General features: G+C 32.8%; 1 protein-coding gene and 1 pseudogene across 1 annotated transcript in view; both read right to left on the bottom strand.

Annotated features, from left to right (window-relative positions):
* LOC145279914 (calexcitin-2-like) overlaps positions 1 to 22,936 on the bottom strand; it is a 359,870-nt gene that overhangs the window by 33,495 nt on the left and 303,439 nt on the right. The gene's annotated exons all lie outside the window — the stretch shown is intronic.
* Positions 12,700 to 12,818, bottom strand: LOC145280447 (5S ribosomal RNA; annotated as a pseudogene).

The raw sequence follows: 22,936 nt of genomic DNA, 5'->3' as shown, positions 1-22,936 counted from the left end.
ATTTAAATATCATGTTTCTGCTACATGACAAATTTGTATATATTTGAAAGAATATATATATATATATATATATATATATATATATATATATTGTCAGAATTAGCTTACCGTCGAGTAGGGGGGAGACGAAAAGACGGTTTAAGTCTTGCAACGAAATGTCAACGTTGCTTACAAGCAGTCTTTCCTTGTAAAAGTAACAAATGGGTAACGATGGTCGAAGTGTAATTTGTCTAAAAGACAGCAACAACTACTACAACAACAGCTGAGCGGCCACCCCTTTTTATCTACTTTAACGAGATTCACGCGTGACTGGAATGTCTATTAAACTTGTAAGGAATAAGCACTCAGGTTCTTTGATTAACGGACCACCGGTCGTGTTGTTCACAGCTACCAGCACTCCTTTCTTCCCCACCAACCTACCCTCGGCAAGTCAACCAATTCAAAATTCTCACAATATATATATATATATATATATATATATATATATATATATATATATATATATATATATATTATACGCTAGTGTCAGTTTGTTAATTCACTCATCTACATGTTTCACTTAAGAAAGAGAGCATTTTAATCATTCAAAAACAGTCTGTTTCGCTGTATCTTCAAGACAAGATCGAAACTCAATCGCCTAGATGACTTTTGGCCATTCTAAATCCTATGCTATTTTCACTTCTATGAAGTCCTGGAAGGCGCCAAATTGCCCGGAGGTTGCAGGTAAAACGAGAGATGCACTGTGATGTGTTCAATGCTATTAAAAGGTGAAATAATTCAATAAAGGAGAACGTTATAAAAAATAAAATATTCGACACAATAGCAGATTATAAAATTGCAATAAAATATTTAGATAAAAAATATTTACAACAATAACGGTTGAAATTTAGTTTCAGTAAAATAAACAAAATGGTTGACCGACAATAACAAGAATGGCTCGTAACGTAAGGCCTCCTTGGTATATGACAAATAAATGGAGATAGTATATAGACGTAAAACATGAGAGGGATCGATCTGTATTAGTCAGTGTATCAGTTTACCAGGGACTGGAAGCGTAATTAGTTGAAATTTTACTGCCGTAAAAGATTATACGGGCGTATATAGCAGGATGTAGAATCCAGTCAGAACGTTTGCACACATTCCAATAAAAGATGATAATAAACTTAAATGTAAAATATAACCTGTTTTTATTTTTGTTCTTTTTTTTTGGGGGGGAGGGGCGTTCCTTCGGCAAGAGATATCTTCTGTTATAGAACTTCAAGGAAAAGACCAACAGCCGCAAGACAGCTATTATAAGTGCTTTATCCCTGCACCACTTAAACAAGAGAATGTTATATCTGTACAGGTACGGACGCCAATATGAACTATTGAGATTTTATATAAATGTAATTGACAGTAATTAAATGTGTAATACGCACACACTTGAGACAAACAGAAGTATGTATATTATACATATATTAAAAGAGACACTATATGATACGGCCGGGTAACAGACAGACATGATTTTACATGGATATATTTACACATTATGTTTACACACGTATAAAACATATACGGTTTAGATTATAAATACATTGCAGAGACACGTTATATATCCACAGCATATAGATGATGTGCTACAAGAACTCTAGTGATACACCAAATTAACTACAGCATACACGTTGTGTGTTAACTTCAAGAAATGTATATCATACACATATATGTGTACGAGTGCGTGTGTGTGAATAATTTTAAAGATAACTGAACCGTCTTGCATCTACTGATTATTTGCAGCAAGTAATTTTTATAAAAGAAAGAGCTTTTCATTCTTGTCACACTTAGAGAGAATACATTAAACCAAAAGAATCTTTCTTTACTCATTTGAAGTGGTTATTCGGATTATTTTATTTATCTATTTATTGATTTGCGTATTTTATTTCATTATTATTTAGAAAATGAAACGACAGATTCTATTTTATTTTATTTAACGGCATTGATGGCCATCTGGCGATACATTTGAAACTATTCTTTGAAAATCAGAATTGTAAGCATAGTCATGTGTAGTATTGTCACTTGCAATCAGGTTAAACCTGCTGGAAATATATGAAGTTATTGACGAAGTACAGAAAACAAATCAAATGAACGAGTCAAGAAACGTTTACTGGTACCGACATGAGTGGGTAGAATACGTTTTTTTTTTTCTATTAATAATAATTATTTTTCTGATAATGATAATAAACTGTAATCTCAAGATCACCATTATTCCAGTAATCATAGGAGCAACTGGACTCATAAAAATAAACTTAAAAAATGTCATGATAAATATATCAGGTAAACCAGATGCAAGAGATATACAAAAATTGAACTTAAAGAGGCAGTCACAATCTTAAAAAGATCTCTTGGTTAGAATATATGAGATAACGGTTAAGTGTTTAACATTCACTATGATGCCTCATCTCCAGCTAGAACAAAAAAAAAACAAGTAAAGCACAGCGTACAGTGAACGAGGCATAAAAATAATGACTAGGTTCAGCAATTACCCCACCCCCACCTCACCCATTTAACCCCAAAAGTTCCCAGGGGACGTCAAATCCTGATGAAAATGAACAAACAATGCAGTTTTAGGCCTTAACATATGTAAATTTGAATTCTGCACCTTGCAAAAAAAAAAAAAAAAAGAAACGACTAAGTCCACTATTTGCTCCCACTTCACATTTAGCCCCAAAAGTCCCCAAGGCCTTAACATATTTAAATTTGAGTTCAGCACCATGCAAAACTGCTAAATAGACATACACAGAAAGTCTTGGACAAATATTGTAAAATAGTCCAAAAACTAGAGTGTTTTTATTAGCCCTAAAAGAGCCTCTGGGACATTTCCAAGAGTCATCACGAAGTATAGGCAAACAAAATTATATAGAAATCGAGTAGTTACAACTTTTCAGAATTTTTTATAAAAATCAAAGGCAGCAATTTTTTTAATAAGCACAAACGTGTCAATTTTAGCCATTTTAACCCGAATGGGACTCCTAGGGGAACAACCGGAGTTTTCCCGGAAAATCTGTTCGGTTACTTTTTTACTCATATCATATTTGTGCAAAATTTCAAAAAAATCTAAGGCGTAGTTATTGAGAAAAGTGCAGACAATCGGACAAGGGTGAATTTACAGGTTCGCCCTCCTTTTCTCGGGGGACCAATAAAATTGAAAATAAAAAAGAAAAATATTTTTCTATGTAAATTTAAATTAAAAATATATTCTTCTTAAACGCAATGCCGTCACTCATTTCAATCAATCATTGTAAACGATAAAGATATGTGAGAAAAAGACAATCGAGTTACTATGGAAACTGAATGAAAAGCAACCGACCTGTTTGTCCCGCGGTATTTGCCTATTTCAGCTGTTAGGCTTTTGTTGTTGTTTTTTATTTTTATTTTTTTTTTTACATTCGTTTTTAGACAAGAGTCAATGTTCGTGTTATTTCGATGTTTTTCTCAAGTTTTATCTCCACAAAGTCTCGGTTAATGTTACCTCCAACCTTATTCAGCTGTACCGTGCCGTACTCGAAATGTTTTCTACCGGAATCGTGAATCTGCATGAAATTTCGAACGAAGTCCTTTACTTTATCCACGGAAAAAACATGCCTGCGTTGTGCCAGTCATTCTTTGTGAAAATCATCAGTAATTCGCAATTGTATTTTGAGTGTCGCCCAACTGATGGATTGAACCTTCAACCCCTAGAAAGTTATAAAATTATCTTTTTGTACTAGTCCTTTACTTTCCCATGTTAAAGCTTTACCTTTAACTTTTCATGCTCGCATTTTTCTATTGTGCATATATATATATATATATATATATATATATATATATGTGTGTGTGTGTGTGTGTGTGTGTGTATATATATATATATATATATATATATATATATATATATATATATACGCACAAAAGAAAAATGCGGGCATGAAAAGTTAAAGGTAAAGCTTAAATATATATATATATATGTATATATATATATATATATATATATATATATATATATACTTCAGAATAAAAACAGCACGCAATTTCCACGTTCATATTTTTTTTTGTTACATTTTCACCCCAAACAAGGCACATTGCCACTTTGTTGTAGGGGGCTACTATCAGGCACATAAGCATCAGGGGTACTGTGTAGGAAGTTGGGCAGCATGATGTCGGTTGACGTTGCACTTGAACATCTGTATGTCAGTACAGTCGGGGAAGCAGGGACCCGGAAGGGAATTCCAAAGTCTAGCTGTTCTGGGGAAGAAACTACTGGAGTAGAAAGCTCTCTTGCATCTAGGGATCTTTATTGTGAAGTGGTGGGATCTAGCCGCTTGTCGGGTTTGTCGGGGGTATTTACGTCGAGGGGGCACAAGTGCTTGCAGTTCGTCAGAGCATTCACCGTTAAAGTACTTGTAGAACAGGCAGAGGGATGCAAAATTTCGTCGATGTGACAGAGGCTGAAGTTTAGCTGACAGTTCAGGACCTATCAGATTGGCGACTCTTTTTTTAATCTTGTCTAGGAGCGAGAGACTAGTGGCAAATGCACCAGCCCAAATATGACAACAATACTCCATAAAAGGGCGAATGATGGCCTTATCGAGGTAAAATGTTACCCAACCGTTGTTCGGGGGGGGGTCCATTCTGAAATTTCCTTGGTTTTTCAAATATCACAATTATTAACTAAAATACAAACACGGAATAACAAAATATACAAAAAAAATTAAAAATAAATAAAATAGCAAACAGTTAAATTCCTACGATTTGATCATTATTGCCTTCTTTTCGTTGTATAATTAAGATTGGCGTACTCAGAATCCAACCAACATATCTTCTTTTTTTAAGTTTAAAATGAAAGGAGGGGAAAAAAGGATAACATTTATTTATAGGGATCGTTTCCCACGTGTGGGTGCAAAATTTGCCGTGAACGGACCCATCGTCATTCTTCAGCGACGATACCTCAGGCGCCCGGCTTTAATTCAACAGTCCATCCCATTCTCGAAGGGGGGGGGGGTAATGCCTAGAACTATGGCATCCTAAGATCGAATTTAAGCAGATACTCCACTCTTATTTAAAGGATCCCATATGGATACCCCTAATTTCCCACTGTTAATCTACCCGAAGCATAAGGCAATAACCAAAATAAATGGATTTCCCTAACATAAAAAACTGGATTTTTTATCGACTGCAAATACAAACATCCACCGGATCTATAAAAAGAAATTACCGGACTCATTATATAAACAAAGAAAATTGGTGCAGGAAAATGTCTACTTCGGACCATTACATTGTGATGTGGATTACTCAAAATACAGTTTGGATCATTTTACCACACTGTTATCAAAGACATTCACTTCGGATTTTACCATGCAATTTGGATGTGAATTTTTATATCCTTTTCATTAACTTCCCTTACTCTATGACATTTAAATACTTAAACAACTTTTAATTGTGATTTTCCATGTCTCACTGACTTTAGCAAATAAGGTGTAAACCATTATAACTACTTGGTAATATTTTCTCCTCTGAAGAAATGGGAGACATCGAAATCCTATAGGATAAGGAGTTATAATATTTCAAATGGATTCTTCGTCTTACAAAGAATAATAAAGATCTTTTCATTTGAAATTTAAACATTTCACGTCATAAATTTTAAATTCATTGAATTACTAAAATTGGATATAAATATTTATATATATAAATATATATATATAAATAATATATATCGTAATAAACAGTAAATATATATATATGTATAGTAATAAGTAATAATAATAAATAATAAGTAACAATAATAAATAATAAATAATAAGTAATAATAATGAACAGTTATGTATAGTGATACATAGCAAAAATGTACCACGAAAAACAAAAATAGGTTTTAGACTCCCAAAATTCATACTAGATTAACCCACAATGACACTTGACATAAATGGATAAACGTAATAGACAGTGTTATATTCTAATGTAGCGCAATTACTTATGTGTCTTGCGGGATATCTACATCTCGCCAACGTTGATGAAGAGGAAAGTAATCATAGACCTCTGCTGGGGAAAGGAAATGAAGAGCATTACTTCCAGCCTGGTGAGACAAACATAAGTTATAATCTTCGACAAATGGTCGGAAAATGACTCGAGAAACATTACTTCGCCAAGAAATGAAAATGGTAGACATAGATATGTGGTCGTAGGAAAATAAAAATGTAATCTGAGAAAGTAATTTTAAAATTCAATATGCTGTTTACACCAAATATTGTTTTTATTCCTAATGAAATACGTTGGTTCTAATCCGCAATGTTTGTGTTTAACTCCCAGGAATTGATAGGGCGACTATTATCAGAGAAGAAAAACTCCGAAATGAAATCGGCCTATTTCTGGTCAAATTAAATCAAAATAATTTGCAAAACCTAGTAAAATGTACAAGCCACGTAAGGGGATCATAGTGTAGTTTCATTTACCGTCTGTAAGTTAGTACAAAGCTACTTTAACCTCATGCATGGAAGACATCGTTAGTACATCCTCTGTGATAATACAGTATTTCGCTCGATGTTATTTCCCGCCGCAACTGAACAATATCCTGACAAAAGTACAGTTGTTTGCGAAACTCTTGCTTTACATTATATATTCTATTCTGGCTTAGAAGCTTGTCACAATACCACGACTGTTAAAATATACTTTAGGAATAATTAGACATCATTTTTGAGAAGAAGAGGGAAACTCCAAAAATCAGTTATTCTGTTTTTGATTAATACAGATATATTGATAAATTACTAAAGTGAAACAAAGCATTTAATAGAGACATTCGAATACGTATACGTTAATATCCCGTCTGTATATTTATCATAGTTATGCCCTAATTTACGTTATTTTTTTTATTTAAATGCAATTGGTTTATTGTGTGTTTACTTTGATGTTCATTATGTAGTTCAATTCTATGAACTCATGGTTTCATATACATTCAGTTGAAGAAGAATTATAGTTACATGTAAGATAATTGAATAATCTCAACAAGAAATACTTTTAAACAATAACTTGTCATCTTAATAAAAACAATTATTTATGCCATCGGAATGGCTCGTTTTTAATGAGTTTTACGATTTTTGGTAATCTTTGTCCCCTAAAAATACATGGATCTATTTAAAAAAAATATTGTTGGGCTTCCTTTAAAAATGGTGTGATTCTAAACAAATACGGTAACCCTTACGAATTTTTATGGGAGAATTCTACTCCCAATAGCATTGTACTGTACAGTTTTTTTCATTAAGAATGTGTCGAAATGTTTCGCACCAATATATGACTCCATGTTTTTTTACATATTTTTCATTTATCCGCATTATTTCTGGTTTAGTTTTTTCAATATTTTGTGTTTCTATTGTTTTGTATTTGATTTGTGTACGAAATATCTTGTGAAAAAATAACCACGGATGCCTCTTGCTCTGAAATTGTCATCGAATACTTGGACACCTAATTTCATCCATTTTGCATGCAGTGTATAACAACAGTGACTACAAGACTTCCAGCTTCTGGGAAAAGAATGTAGCACGTTGATTCTCTGGGCATGTCGATTATTTCTCTATAGCTACATGTCTTATTAAGCAGAATTTAAGCAAGTCGCATAAACAATAAAAATTTGAAAATGAATGCGTTTCTTTGGTTAAAAAATAATTTTAGATTCAGATGTCAAATCGTTGTCTCTGCGTGAATTAATTATTTTTTCTAATAAAAAGCATGTGAAAGGATTTACAACAATTTCGAAGCAATTGCAGCCTTGATGTTGTCACAGAAAAATAAGTTTTACTTTGAGAATATTATTTTTATACTGCACATAAAAATATCAACGTTTGGTTGTTGTAAGAAAGCAAGCGTTGCTTGTTGGTGCCGATAGATTTTAAGTCTTTAAAGTAGCAAATTCCAAACTTTTGTTCTGTAAAATTATTGAATGTGTTTAATAAATATTGAATGTGTTTAATAAATATTGAATATGTTTAATAAATATTGAATGTGTTTAATAAATATTGAATGTGTTTAATAAATATTGTAATTTTATTTATCCTCATATTTTAGTTGTTGTTTCACGACGTTTCGACCAACTATTCCTCGACGCAATGGATAGAGAGGTTGAATCTTTACGGTTCCAGGTAAAAATTGTCTGAAGATAGTGGTTTCAATCCTGGTCAGTACCAGGTGAGTGATTAGTTAGTTAGAAGACTCGGAGTTCCTATCCCGTTGCGGTTACCACCTGACGAAGGTCAGAGGAATAGTTGGCCGAAACGTCGTGAAACAACAGCTAAGAAATGAGGATAATAGTCCGCAATAAATAAAATTAATAAATAATACTCATCTCAATGATGAATTCCAATTAAATAATATATAGCGTAATGGTTAGGAGCCTTGACTGCCGTACAAACGGTCGGGTTTCAATCCTGGCTTGAGGTAGTTGCCTGTCTAGCCGCACTGATGAGCTGTGAAACAGCGAAACAGTACTGTATGTGGATGACTATAATGCTCCTCACCTTGAGTTGAGCATATTGAGAAGTGAAACACGAATTACCATTAGCATATAAGCGACGCTCTTTGTGTAAACAAATCGAGCGGAGGTATTTCAGACGATATCAAAACATCGTTAAACTCACTAGTCGTTCAAGCAGCCGCCAATAGCGTAATGGTTAGGAACCTTGACTGCCGTACAAACGGTCGGGTTTCAATCCTGACTTGAGGTAGTTGCCTGTCTAGCCGCACTGATGAGCTGCGAAACAGTACTGTATGTGGATGACTATATATATATATATATATATATATATATATATATATATATATATATATATTACTACTTACTATAATACTTGGCTATTTATTCTTATCACTTGGATTCTTCGTACTATTGTTTTCATTTGAAATGCTATTTTCGCAACGTTTAAGTCGACGTAACCTTTGTCTTTGTTCAGATATCTCTTTTCAAACTTTTGTTAAACTCGGGAGTCCTCAAGAAATTTTAAGCGGAACCGTTTAATTTATTGATCTCGTTCTGTCAGTATTTAGTGGGTAAAAGTCTTAAGTAATCCACAATTATAATTTGAGTGTCGTCCACGCTTAGGATTGAACGTTCAACCTTAAGAAGACTATAACTTACAACCAAATTTTTCCAAGTACTTTATCAACTATGTTACGGGTCCTTGCGGACAATACACTTAGAATGAGAATTGCAGTCGGAAGAACTCAAATAATACGAATAATCAATGCTCATCTGAAAAGTGCAGAAAAATAATAATTTTCTATTTATAGTTTCTTATTTGTTTGTCAAAACATTGAAAGAACTTACTTTTTCTCGTATTATATTTTTATTGCTTTTCAACGAATATTTTTATTGATTTTTCAACGAATATTTTTATGGATTTTTTAACGAATATTTTTATTCATTTATCCACGAATATTTTTATAAGAAACTGTTTTGTCTTGTTACATTTCTTTGTGCAAACGCTCGAAAATATTTGAAAATTATTTTTATCTAAGTTTAAAGAATTAAAACATTTTTCTGATTTGAAACACAAGTTTATATTTTATTCCTTTTTCACCCTCACTGTCTTTTCACTTTTCTGGGTTCGTTCTACACGAGCAGATTTGTCTGATGATACATTAATGTCCGGCAAAAGAAAATACATATATATATATATATATATATATATATAGATAGATAGATAGATAGATAGATAGATAGATAGACAGATAGATAGATGGATATATATATATATATATATATATATATATATATATATATATATATATATATATATATATATATATATATATATATATATGCAAGTTAGAAAAGCATTTCACCCAAGGCATGAAAATTGTGTAACAAAATGGATGCTTCTTACGTTTGAAGGAAGAAAGGAGAAGCTTACAACCCAAAGAACACCATACCCACGGTGAAACATGGTGGTGGTAGCCTAATGTTTTGGGGCTCCTTTTCGGCTAGTGGTCCAGGTAGTTTGGTCAAGATAGATGGAACCATGAAGAAGGAGCAATATTTGGAGATACTCCAGAAAAACATTAGACAGGATGTGGAGAAGCTCCATTTAGGACCAAACTGGGTCCTTCAACAGGATAATGATCCAAAACATACTGCCAAAATAGTCAAGAAATGGTTTGAGGATAATCAAATTAATGTTTTGGAATGGCCTAGCCAGAGTCCCGACCTGAACCCTATCGAAAACCTCTGGCACATATTGAAAACTGAGGTTAAAAAGCGGAAACCTAGAAATTTGAGGGATTTGGAGAACTACTGCATTGAAGAATAGTCAAAAATCAGTGTTGATGCTTGTAAAAACCTTGTTGATAAATATCCCAAACGGTTACAGGCAGTTATTAAGAATAAAGGGCATGCTATTGACTATTAGTAAGAGAGGTATGAATAATTTTGAACTAGTGCCATTATTGTTTTTCTTTGTATAATGTTTCAAACTTGCATAATTTATTTATTTGTTGAGTTTAAATTAAATGCTTATGCTTGATTTATTGTTTGAAATCCCTTTAATATTGTCTACCTTCTGGTTTGAGCAATATTCTTATAGAAATCTCAAAGATCCGAGGGGTATGAATAATATCGGGCACAAGTGTATATATATATATATATATATATATATATATATATATATATATGCAAGTTAGAAAAGCATTTCACCCAAGGCATGAAAATTGTGTAACAAAATGTTGTTACTTTCGGCTTTAAAAATAAAGGTACAAGATTCAATTTATTTATCTTCAAAGTGCACTTTTATACATTTTACAAAGTAAGGTATAAAAATTTTATTTAAATTGAATAAAAAAATTACCTTGGATTTATTTTATGTAATGTACATTCTGTTGCACTTTTTAAAAAAATCATTGAACATTTTATATCTATATCATTAATTGCTAGATGAAAATAATGTTTTTAAATTGCAACAAAATGTAAATAAAATATATCCAAGGTAATTTTTTGATTCAATTTAAATTAAATTTGTATACCTTACTTTGTAAAATTTATAAAAGTGCACTTTGAAGATAAATAAATTTCAAATTGAATCTTGTACCTTTGTTTTTAACGCCTATAGTAAAAGATTTTGTTTAACAATTCTCATGCCTTGGATGAAATGCTTTTCTAACTTGTATCTTATCTTTTTAAGATTGTATTTTAAAAATTTCCTTCTCTCTATTTCAGTTTGTATTTATCCTCACACCACAACTAATTTTTGCAACCCACTCTTTGTAATACAGGTCTGAATAATGGGAAAATCTGATTTTTTTAACAAAAACTTTAAAATAACTTTTTTAGATTAATTTTTTAAAACTTCTTTCAGAATAGAAAATCTTTAAAATTTAATAAGGACCATATTTCATATAGGTTCCATGAACAAATATTCAGTACATAACGAGAAAAATAGAGAGGAAAATTTCAAAAGGAATGTATAACTGGTTATGGTCAATAGTAGTCCTCGCCAGCGAAAGTCTTTGTTATTGTTATTCTCTTAATATTATTTAAAACATTTTGTCCTGCTCTTTCGCACGAGGACTAATATATATATATATATATATATATATATATATATATATATATATATATATATATATATATATATATATATATATATATATATATATTGCATTACTAGCTGTTTACTGTCTCGGTTAAACGAATAAGCAGCCGGTTGATAGGTTGATGTTCATACATGCTAACGAAGACAATGACTGTTTAATCTTTAACGTAATAAATTTATCAGACTTGTGGTTGTTAAGGGCACTATATAACTTTTTAAATAAACCTTTTAAATGTATGGTCTAATATTTAACAAAATATAACTTCTGCTAGTGCAGAGGTTATATTTTCGTCGGTGTTTATTTGTTTATTCATAGCCTAGTATCAACTTCACTTGACCAATTCTCGATAAACTTGGTATAAATATCGAATATGGTCTTAGAACTGATCCAATTTTTTGGATTGGAGACACTACATTGTTTCCAAATCTGATGCGGGTATTGTTTAAATCATGTTTATTTCTAGTCGCATAAATAAACCCAAAGAATACGTCACCAAGCTTCGTAAATGGGGATATGAGAAGCTGAGATCAAATCATATAATCGTTTAAGCATTGATTATGTAAATTTACAAAACATTTCCGCTAAATTATTCGTAACAATGCAATAATGTGTTAAATGACTAATTTGTGGTAGAACGAGAATGTTTATACATGACTGAAACATCTGCTGGTTTACATATTCGACTTGGATACCCAATTTGGACTAGATTGCTGTTGTACCTTTCCCATCGATTTATATACGAAAGCAGACAAAATATTTATCCTTTTTAGATGTGGCTATTCATTCCTACAAGAATCTCTGTCCGTATATCTAAAACCATATTATGCTAAGTATGGGAAGCTTTATTCGCAATTAAAATGCTCGTGGGTCTACCAAGGTTATGTTCAATAGTCATAAAAGAGTTAAGTTTGCAATATAATTTCTTCAATCTATCACGCGTAAGCCTGTGTGCAGTGCAGTCAGCACCAACCCTATTCAGGGTTTAACCGGCTTCCTCCGAAGGAGGAAGTTTCATGGGAGCATGAAATTCACAAGCGGGCCCAGTCGCATGTATATCCTTGTTAGGAGAGATGACGACGTTAGGTTTTTGCAACTTTTTGCAGGGAGGTGCCGACGTCCTCCTACATACGACACCTGGACTTCCCAAATTGGTCACCCATTTTAGTAATGACCAGGCTCAACGTTGCTTAACTTCGGTGATCTGACGGGAACTGGTGTGTCAACCTGATTATGCCGTACACATGCGTAAGTCTGGGATAATATTTAAGTGTGCCAGGATTGAGTTTGAAATAGTTTCGCCTGTCTTTTGAAAAGTTTGAAATAACATGTTCGTTTGTATTATGTGCGCCTTTCGAGCTACTACGCTTATCTTGGGTGCTATTCGTAAAACGTCTTGTTCGATTTAACTTCCTTCTTTCGGTGTACCTTGTCATACTTGGAAATATTTCTGTCTCGGGAATCCTTACGGAATTTAGAACGAACCTTTCTTTAATCCAAGACTCGTACTCGTTCCTCCAGCAATTTGCAATTGTATTATTCGTATCGCCCGACTGATGATCGAATATTCTAAATTCCAGAAAATCGTCGCTTATAACTAGGGCTGTGACAACAGAATATTCTTTTCATTTTTATTTTTGACTCTCGGGTATATATCCAACACAGACACACTTAATCAACCAACAACCACATCCTTCTATATAAAAACATATATTAATGGGTATACACTCAAGAGTTAAAACAGTTAAAAGAATATGATACTGTCATAGCCCTACTTATCTCCGTTGATTAAATAAAGGGTTTCATTCGAAATTCCGTGCACATTCCCGAGTTCGACAGAAAGATTCTCGCGTTCGAAATGATATAGCTGAAGAAGTTTGATCGGAGATTACATCAGCCGAAACATTGAACAGTAGTCGGAATAATCAAAATAATAAATATTACCAATCCTCATCTTTAAAATTCACAAACATGACGTTACTTGAACTAAATTTTAACATCTCAGTTTCGTACATCAGCCACACTTAAGTCTGGAAAATGTTTTTTGATTTACAATGGTTATGTTTGAAATTTAATTTTCGTCAGTCTATTAGGCTTAAATTTAGAATTTTTCCATTGGTCTACAAGGGTTAATTTTAAATTTTTTGAAGTTTTAATTTTTAATTTTTTAAAGTTTTGAATCGAATTTTACATGTTTGGGCGTACCTTTGCATTACGTTTTGCGTGTCAGTTGGTCGGTCTGTCACATTATGTTTTAAAAAAATTCTTCATCACTAAACGCATAGAATAAATGGACGTATCCTAAGAATATACATTTAATAAATATAAACGAACATTGAAACGATGGGAATGTTTTTACCAAAATCAAAATAGTCTCTCTGAACCGAATTTAGAACTGTCATTTCGCCAGATACAAATCACATTTGAAATAAATACTTCCGTCCGGACAAGTTCTACAAGAAGCTTATAATGATATTGTGTGTGAGTATTTTTAAAAGTTTCTTTACAAATCACAAACATTTCTTTTTTAAATCGATGCCAAAAAACAACTCCTATTTTTACCATAAGTGTGTATTTTTATCCGATTATTAATCTAAAGTTTTTTTGTTTTTTTTTTTTTTGTGCACAAAGATACTTGGCTGTTAGGAAGCAATTCAAAACAAAGGACAACAATTTATATATCGACCCTTCTAATCACAAATATTTTCATAATATAAACATTGATCACAGTTTTTTTTATGTTGGATAGATCTTTAAATATTTGCGATAAGTTACATTTTTTAATTCAAAATATTATTTATAACCGCATGGATATTCGATCGTAGAAACGACGGGCACCATCTGGTCATCGTAGAATGGTGATGGATAACACACGTTAAATTGTGAAACAAAAGTTGCAAAATCTCAACCACACCTCCCCTAGTCCCCACTGCTTGATTCCAGTTGTCTGAGACGACTGAAAACAACCACAAAATAAGTAGGAAACACATACTACACCAAGTATTCTTCATCGGTCACTCATTTTAGTACGATTGCACACAAGATCAACACGTTGTAGCAATCTAAGTCTCAAAGACGACCAAGACAAAAAAAAATCGAACTCACTTTTTTTACGTTTATTTCCACATTCTCCCTGCTATCGGGTTAAATGGTAATGAAAAACATGTATTCACATATATTACAGGCAAAAGCAGGTTGAGCAATACCATTCCTCAACTGTGGGGCGTTTGCACACGACCTCCTTGGCCGCGTGCCAATCTCTGACACACGCGCAAGTGTACACTATACCGGAAGTGACGTCACCAGAGGAAGTAAAGTCATGAGATAGTCCATTAATCCCATGGAGGCGCGTCTCTAACACTCCCGACACGCGTGACTTATCTTTCTCTTACGTGCTCTCTGTCTCTCTCTCTCTCTCTCTTTCTTTCTCTCTCTCTCTCCTTTTTACAGTTTTTTTCCTAACAATGACATTATTTCGACTTCCGTGTGCATTTTCATACGGGAATCCGCGCTTTGTTACACCGGTTCAACAATCTTAATTTGATGATCTACTGAGAATCGGTGTTTCAACATGATTCCGCTGTATAAACGCATACGACATAGATAACACGTTTCAAAATGTACTTTTATCCGATTATTTAGCTAAAATTGTTTTAAGTGTTTCCTTGTTCACCCACTCTTGTTCTTTAGAGATTTATGGGTCGCCCTGATCCAATCACTAACTTTGCATCATCTAAAGAAACATTGGTGCAGTTGTTTGTTCGTTTTGAAATATATTCTGATGTTCACTCGGGGCGGGTTGAAGCGACTACCTCTGAAGGAGGACATGACATAGGATATTAAATTCACAAACGGTCCCCAGTCGCATTTGTAACCCGGTCAGGCGAGATAAAGAAGTTGGGCTTTTGTAGTTCTTAAAGGTAGGTGTCAAGTTCCACCTACATACAGCGCCTGGTAATCTCAACTGATCACTCACCAGGATCAACGTTGCTTAACTTCGGTGATGTAACAACAACCGCTGGTCAACATGATTATACTGTACAGGGGCAAACTAAATCCTTCATTTGATTATCAATATTTTAATCACATAAATATACATTCATCATAAATTTATTGGGTTTTCAGAAAAATTTAATGAGTGTAATTTTAGATATCTGTAAATAAGCGCAATTTTATCAAATTTACAAATCAAATCAAAGTGAAATGATTCACTCTTGTTAGGAAGTAAATACGAGGGTATATTTCCCGAGAGCATACATTATATGTTTTATATAGATAACAATTTATTCTAATTTAAATTGAATTTTGTAATAAGAATGGTTACGAGAAATATAGACAATTAGTAGAAATATATATCAGTGTTGACCACTGAACGGGGAGGGAGAAACTTTAATATTACTCAATCATTTTCCGGGTTAAGCATATTATGAAAGTTTGTCTGACAGAACGGAGAAGACTGTCTGATTATCTTGGGGATGACAGGGATGATGCTTGGAGTTTGTTTAACGTGAAGTTTATTTGCGCAGAGCCTACCTAACTCTCGTTCCAACCCGTCTGAGCCAGCTGCGGGAGAGGGTCGAGACAGCTGGAGGCCATGTGGTATGCAATGGCTACCTGAAGTGTCGGTGTCATCCTTCATACAATGTTTGGTCCCAATTGGTCATCAATCTGCAGTGGCTAAACATTGCTTAACTTCGATGATCTAGTGAGAATCCGTGTGTAAACGTGATTATGCCGATAATGATATTATAGAGATACACAAATGTCAAATAACTGTCAAAGTAAAATGTATTCGTTTCTATTGAATTAAAATTATTTTCAGGGGAAAGAGGTTTTCTCGTTTGTTTTAATAGTTGACTATTCATGTCTGTTTTTCCAATATGTGAAAAAGGTTTAAAGTTCAAACATTTTTTAATATTACGGACGTGCATGATTTGTGAGCTTAGATTGACTGAAATAATATGTTCATATTTTATAAGCAATATATATTTTATTCCCTATTCATTTGCTTTTTATATGTTTGTAGATGGATTAAATTATATATGTATATATATAAATATATATATATATATATATATATATATATTCAAACACGATAGTGTTGGAATATATATGGTAAAGTGGGAATTTTATTCATTTAGAACTGCTTTAAAGCTTCACCGTTCACTCGTTTTTCAGCCAAATTTCAAACAATTATTACAGATTACAGATCACCTTCTAAGCTATATTGTATAAAAAATGTTTCAATTTTCGTTCAGTATAACAAGAGTTATAATAAATTTATTGGTGTTCAAAATTGTAAAAAATATGTAAGAAGGTGAGCGACGATTTTTATGACTGTAAAGTCTATGTATCTTTAATCATGTTTATTCATTTCCTTATTTTGTAGGATTAACGATGTTTATATTTTGATTTTTCTTGGTGTTTGTGTAGTTGAGAATATTTAAAAATCGAGTGTTCTAATAATTTGAACCAATAGCAAAGAATTATAGTGAGGCTATAGAAATATTTTGAATTTTCCGAGATTGTACAGTATAACCTGCTCATATTTTGTGTTACATCATTTCTAAGTCATTAATTGCAGAATCCACTCATTCTGATATAGCCTTCATGTTTCATGTCCTTTATATTTTCAATAATATCCCCTAGTGTTTGGCTTGATATTTTTATTGACTTTATAATTTTTTTACAAATTTACTTTCAACTAAAACCTAGAAGTATAGAGTGAACCCCTTTTTGCTTACCAAAGATGCAGGCTTATTTACTTGAAGAAGGCCAGGGTTACATAGATCGAAATATTGCACAAATAACGCTCAAGATGAGAACATTAGAACGATTATTACAAATAATCTAACAATAAACAATAACAATAAATAACAGATAACGAGAATAAAAGACTGGTCCTTTCCAAATAACATCGTAGATGAATAGATGATTCACGGAATAACATCGTAGATGAATAGATGATTCACGGAATAACATCGTAGATGAATAGATGATTCACGGAATAACATCGTAGATGAATAGATGATTCACGGAATGACAAATTAACAGAAAATGAGAAAAATAGACGTCCATTGAGATTAACGTCATCCATCAAAAATAATACAAAAATATATTGTCAAAAGAACAACAAAATTCTTGTCTTAAATTGAATCATTACTTACTATTTATGAACGTTTAGCGGATAATTATTAGAATATTTGTGGTTTAAATTATGAACGAATAATATATGAAAATCAAAGAAGAAAATATAAAGATGTTTCTATTTCCTTAAATAAATCATGGGTAAACTCAGCGGTATTTTCCTGTCTTATTCATGCGATATTCATACGAACAGAATTAACTAAAGTTGAATAAAGTTTTCACATTGTGTATACCTTTGACAACGCCATTAAAACAACAGATATAAAGTGGGTTTTTACATATGTAACATATTAAACCAGTATTTAAAGAAAAAAATGTTATTCAAGAATTGATGGAGTATGAACTCGGACCATCAGAAATATATATTTATATAAGTTTTTTTTTTTTTTTGTAAATATAAAAAATCACGATGCCGTTTTTGTTTTGTTTTGTTTCGGTAGTTGGAGTTATTGTTCTTGATCAAGAGTCGAATGTTTTCTTTCTTCCAACGTCTTCTATTCGCTGATCTAATGTTGATGTTGGGCGAAACATGCATTGACTACATCGATAAAATAATGTAAAACCGATTTAAACTGAAGTGCAAATTTTGCGAGAAGCAAGAAAAGTGGATGTTCATTAAGATATCGATTCTCTATTATCGCTTAGAACTTTTATCAGAGTTTGTTCCGGCCAAACACAGACGGATCCCGACGCGAACATCTTTTTTTTTGTGTGTGTGCAAGGAATTTATCATTTATCAATTCCCGAAGATAACTCGAGAATAAGGGTTAATGAGTGTACGGTAGTCATCGGGACAACAACGTAGTGATTATTAGTATTAGGAATTTGTTATTATTAGATTATAAAACTCCAAATACGTAGCGTTTTTTCTCTTTCTCTTTTTCTTGTTTTCATTTTACACAGACAATACATGATCGCCTAAGTCCATAGGGTTCGAAAAAAAAATAATTAATTGAATTAAGATCCAAATAAACTCATTACGTGCGGTAAATATTTATGGGCTTATGTTATATTTTTTAGAATGTTTTGAAATCAATATAATAATACACACTGTAAAGACGCTAGAAATCTTAAATAAGTGAAAGGTTTTAAATGGTGATGCCTAAGAATGGAATCAATAATACAGAAAGGAATGAATCGAGCGATTGAAGAGTAGGATGAAATGCGCTGAACCGAATTGAAACAGGAATTACTTATGAGGTGGAATGGGAGTAATGTGTAAAATATAGTTCATAAAAAATTGCTCTCTCTCTCTCTCTCTCTCTCTCTCTCTCTCTCTCTCTCTCTCTCTCTCTTTCATAACCCTATATTCAAATTATAACAAGTGAAGCATGCATAGTCCCCCGTGAGTGCACAGTGAACGAGGCATAAGAAAATGACCAAGTTCCGCATTCGCCCCCCTCATTTAGCCCCAAAAGTCACCAGGGGACTCAAATCTAAACAAATGGTGTAGTTCCTTAACATATGTAAATTTGAGTTCTGCACCATACAAAAAAAGAAACGACTAAGTCTATTATTCGCCCCCACCCCACATTAAGCCCCAAAAGTCCCCAAGGCCTTAACATATTTAAATTTGAGTTCAATACTATACAAAACTGCTAAATAAACATACACAGAAAATTTTGGACAAATATGGTAAAATAGTCCCAAAAGTGGAGTGTTTTTATTACCCCTAAAAGAGCCCCTAAGGCACACCCAAAAGTTATCGCGAAGGATAGACAAACAAAATTATATAGAAATCAGTTAGTTACGACTTTTCAGAAAGTTTTATAAAAATCCAAGGCATCAATTTTTTTAATAAGCACAAAAGTGTCAATTTTTGTCATTTCAACCCGAAAGGCACTTCTAGGTGGGTGGGGCAACCGGAGCTTTCCCCGAAAATCTGTTTCGTTACTTATGTACTCATGTTATATGTTTGTGCAAAATTTCAAAAAAAATTCCAAGGCGTAATGATTGAGAATAGTGCGGACAGACGAGCCTACGAATGGACGAACGGACAAGGGTAAATTTACAGGTCTAACCTCCCTTTGTCAGGGGACCAATAATATTGTTAATTACTTGTGAGTAAATAAAATCAAGCCACATACAATCGAATGCAGAATCGACAGCTGACGTGTTTCGTTAAGTAGAGCAGAAAACCCGCCTACCCAAACGTTAAATCTTATTAAGTAAACCTTCATACAACACTGAAGAGTCGAAACGCTATGCAACATAAATGAACGAAGACTAAACCAAAAATAATAATTTCATATATGCATTTGCTGTTTAAGTAAGTAAAGTTACTAGAATTACCTGTCTTAATCTAACTTTTCCCCTTAATTCATCTCTTCAATGCTTATAATTTGGTTGTTTTACGCGATATCTTCCTGTGTTGGTGCCACGAGGTTCTACTTAATATACATGCATTTGTAGAAAACTCGAAAACCGTATTTCCTATTAGCAATACATTTAAACTAGGCAATTAACGTACACCACGCGTTATTTCATGTATTCATATAGTTATCTTATTTTTACTGTATATGGAAATTTAATTCAATTGCTTTGGAAGTGTATGATGTATTTATTTGGTTTTCTTTCTTTTAGATTAAATTCCGTGTATATGTTCACTGTTTCCTTGATAATTGATGAATTATAGATAATCCTATTAAAGTTTCTCTCTCTGTCTTTCTCTAATATGTTTATTTATACAGATATTATTGACTACACGTGTGTATATGTATTTCTGCTGCAAGTTCATTGATGAAGCAGTCTTCAGGTTTGAGTATAAATAAATATACTATAATTGCTTTATATGCAATTAAACATGTTTTGATAAGCATAGGATTTTCAGTGGAATCACATCTCGTAAACTAAATAGACGTTTTTTTTTCTCTATTAATTCTAATTTGGTCCTTTCCGACTTCCAGATAACGGGTTTCACTTCTGACAGGAACTGTCTGATGTAATGTAGTTATGTAATTATATATCAATCATTGAAAACACTAGTTTTTTGCCTGATCTTAAAGATATATTAAACCAAATTCATTGGTAAAAAAAATCCTTTTTAGTATGTTAATCGTATAGAAAAGCAATATGTTGAAATGTTGAAGTTTTATATAATTAAATGGTCACGTAGATGGCCTGATGAAAGCCATAATCTTCTATGATACACCAAAAATGAAAATCCAATATTTACTTTTTTACCTCTCAGAAGTCAAGGGGTCCTCCTGAGGTTAAATTCTTATGAGATTATTAGACATCTAATTGTTCCTTGAAGATTGTCAGTTTCTAAAGGATTACGAAAATCAGAGGAGAATATAACTTTCCATCTACTTAATTAAACATGTAGCTATGTCATAGCTTATCTTTTATGTAGTCTTTTTCTTGGTTTGGCCGGATTTCAGCTCCAAAATCCATCTGATGTGGAGTAGTATCCAGCTTAATGCTGTTTTTTTTTAGTTCATATTAATAGGAAGTGCAGAATTTATTTGTATGGGCCAATACATAGCCATGATGAGAGGTCTTATTTACGCTTCAGATACTGCTTATTTCTCTTTGGGTATTTGGTCACGGTTTGCTAGTAGATTGATTTATCCTCATGCCAATAAGACAAACGCCTTTTAAGACCGACGAAACTCTCGGATGGTGTCCGGTAGATATGCGTTCAAATTCTCTCCAGGCAGTCAAGCATTCTCTCTCCTTTAAGTATTCAAACTTTCTCTAGTAGGTATGAAAACTCTCCTCAATATGCCTTCAAACTCTCTCTCTCTCCCTCCCTCCCTCCCTCCCTCCCTCTCTCTCTCTCTTTCTCTCTCTCTCTCTCTCTCTCTCTCTCTCTCTCTTTCCAGTTCTATCTATCCGTCCACTTCTACAGCTCTCGCATGCATTCAATCTCTCTTAGCTAGGCATGCGAACTCTCTCCAGAAAGCATTCAAACTTTCTTGCTGCAGACATTAAAACACACTCTCTCTCTCTCTCTCTCTCTCTCTCTCTCTCTCTCTCTCTCTCTCTCTCTCTCTTGCCATTTTTCTCAATTTCCATTTTTCTCTCTCAAACGTGCATTCAAAATCTCTCCGCTAAGCATTCAAACTCTCTAGAATAGGCCTTTAAACTCTCTCTCTCTCTCTCTCTCTCTCTCTCTCTCTCTCTGTGTTGTGTTGTTTGAAACGGTACGTGTTGTTTGAAAGAGTATGTAGCTTTTACTGGTGTCCCCACCGACAATGTTGTTTGTCATAATGTGAAGAAACTATCCCATATGTCATTGCCCTGTTATATACACGTTACATATATCCAATATAGATGTAACAAACACATTAGACAAACTGTAATATACTTCAATTATATAGACCCGACTATATAACAGAGATGTTATATACGGTAATATAACATCTCGGTGATGTATTCAAACTCTCCCCAGTAGACATTCAAACTATTTCTATATGAAACTATATAAACACGAAATTTGTCTTAAAACAAGTAAAATGGCATCGTATGTTCAATTAATCGTGCACAAATGAATTACATATACGCTGTAAGTCAAAATATATTGATTCGGGGTTAACTGACAAGTGGAACAAAAACTAATCATTCGATGCTTTTTAAAAATGAAAATAATTTTAACACTGATATCTCATCCATCATTCTCATATGACTGTCATTTGCAATTAATCATTCAACCGAAAAAGTGACCTAAGATGTAAGGCAAAACAGCCGTCGGAATCATAAATAGCTATTGATTAAAAGATAATTTTATGTGTAGATGTAACCAAATACTTGAACTGTTTGAGTAAATGTGATCAAAGTTAATAAAAAGTGACGATGACCACACTCAGATGAAGATTACGTTGAAGTAGATTGGACAAATGGAAATGTGTCGGCAATACAGAAAAGATGTACTAAAGTTAAAAAAGGAATGCAAATGCTAAGCATTACTAAGTACAAAACATTTTCTTTAATTAGAATGTTTAAATAACGCAAAATCTCATAAATCTTACCGTGTTTGTGTTTTTAAATATAAAGTAAAGTATAATTGTTGATATATGTTTTTAGACATAGGGATAACTGGTAAGTCTTGTAGTAATACCATCGACGTCCACTGTAAAAAAGTTTTTTTATTTAACACAACCTTTTGATAAATGAAAGAAACGACGTCAATTATACCTACATAGTTTCTCTTTAAATGATTTTAATTAGATAATCTCAATAATGTATTTGACATTTGTATAAAGCATGCATT

This window comes from Euprymna scolopes, chromosome 7 (assembly GCF_053919585.1).
Source record: "Euprymna scolopes isolate OS-2025 chromosome 7, ASM5391958v1, whole genome shotgun sequence".
Taxonomy (NCBI): domain Eukaryota; kingdom Metazoa; phylum Mollusca; class Cephalopoda; order Sepiida; family Sepiolidae; genus Euprymna; species Euprymna scolopes.
Note: the sequence above shows the minus strand (reverse complement) of the source record. Positions and strands in the feature narration are given on the sequence as shown.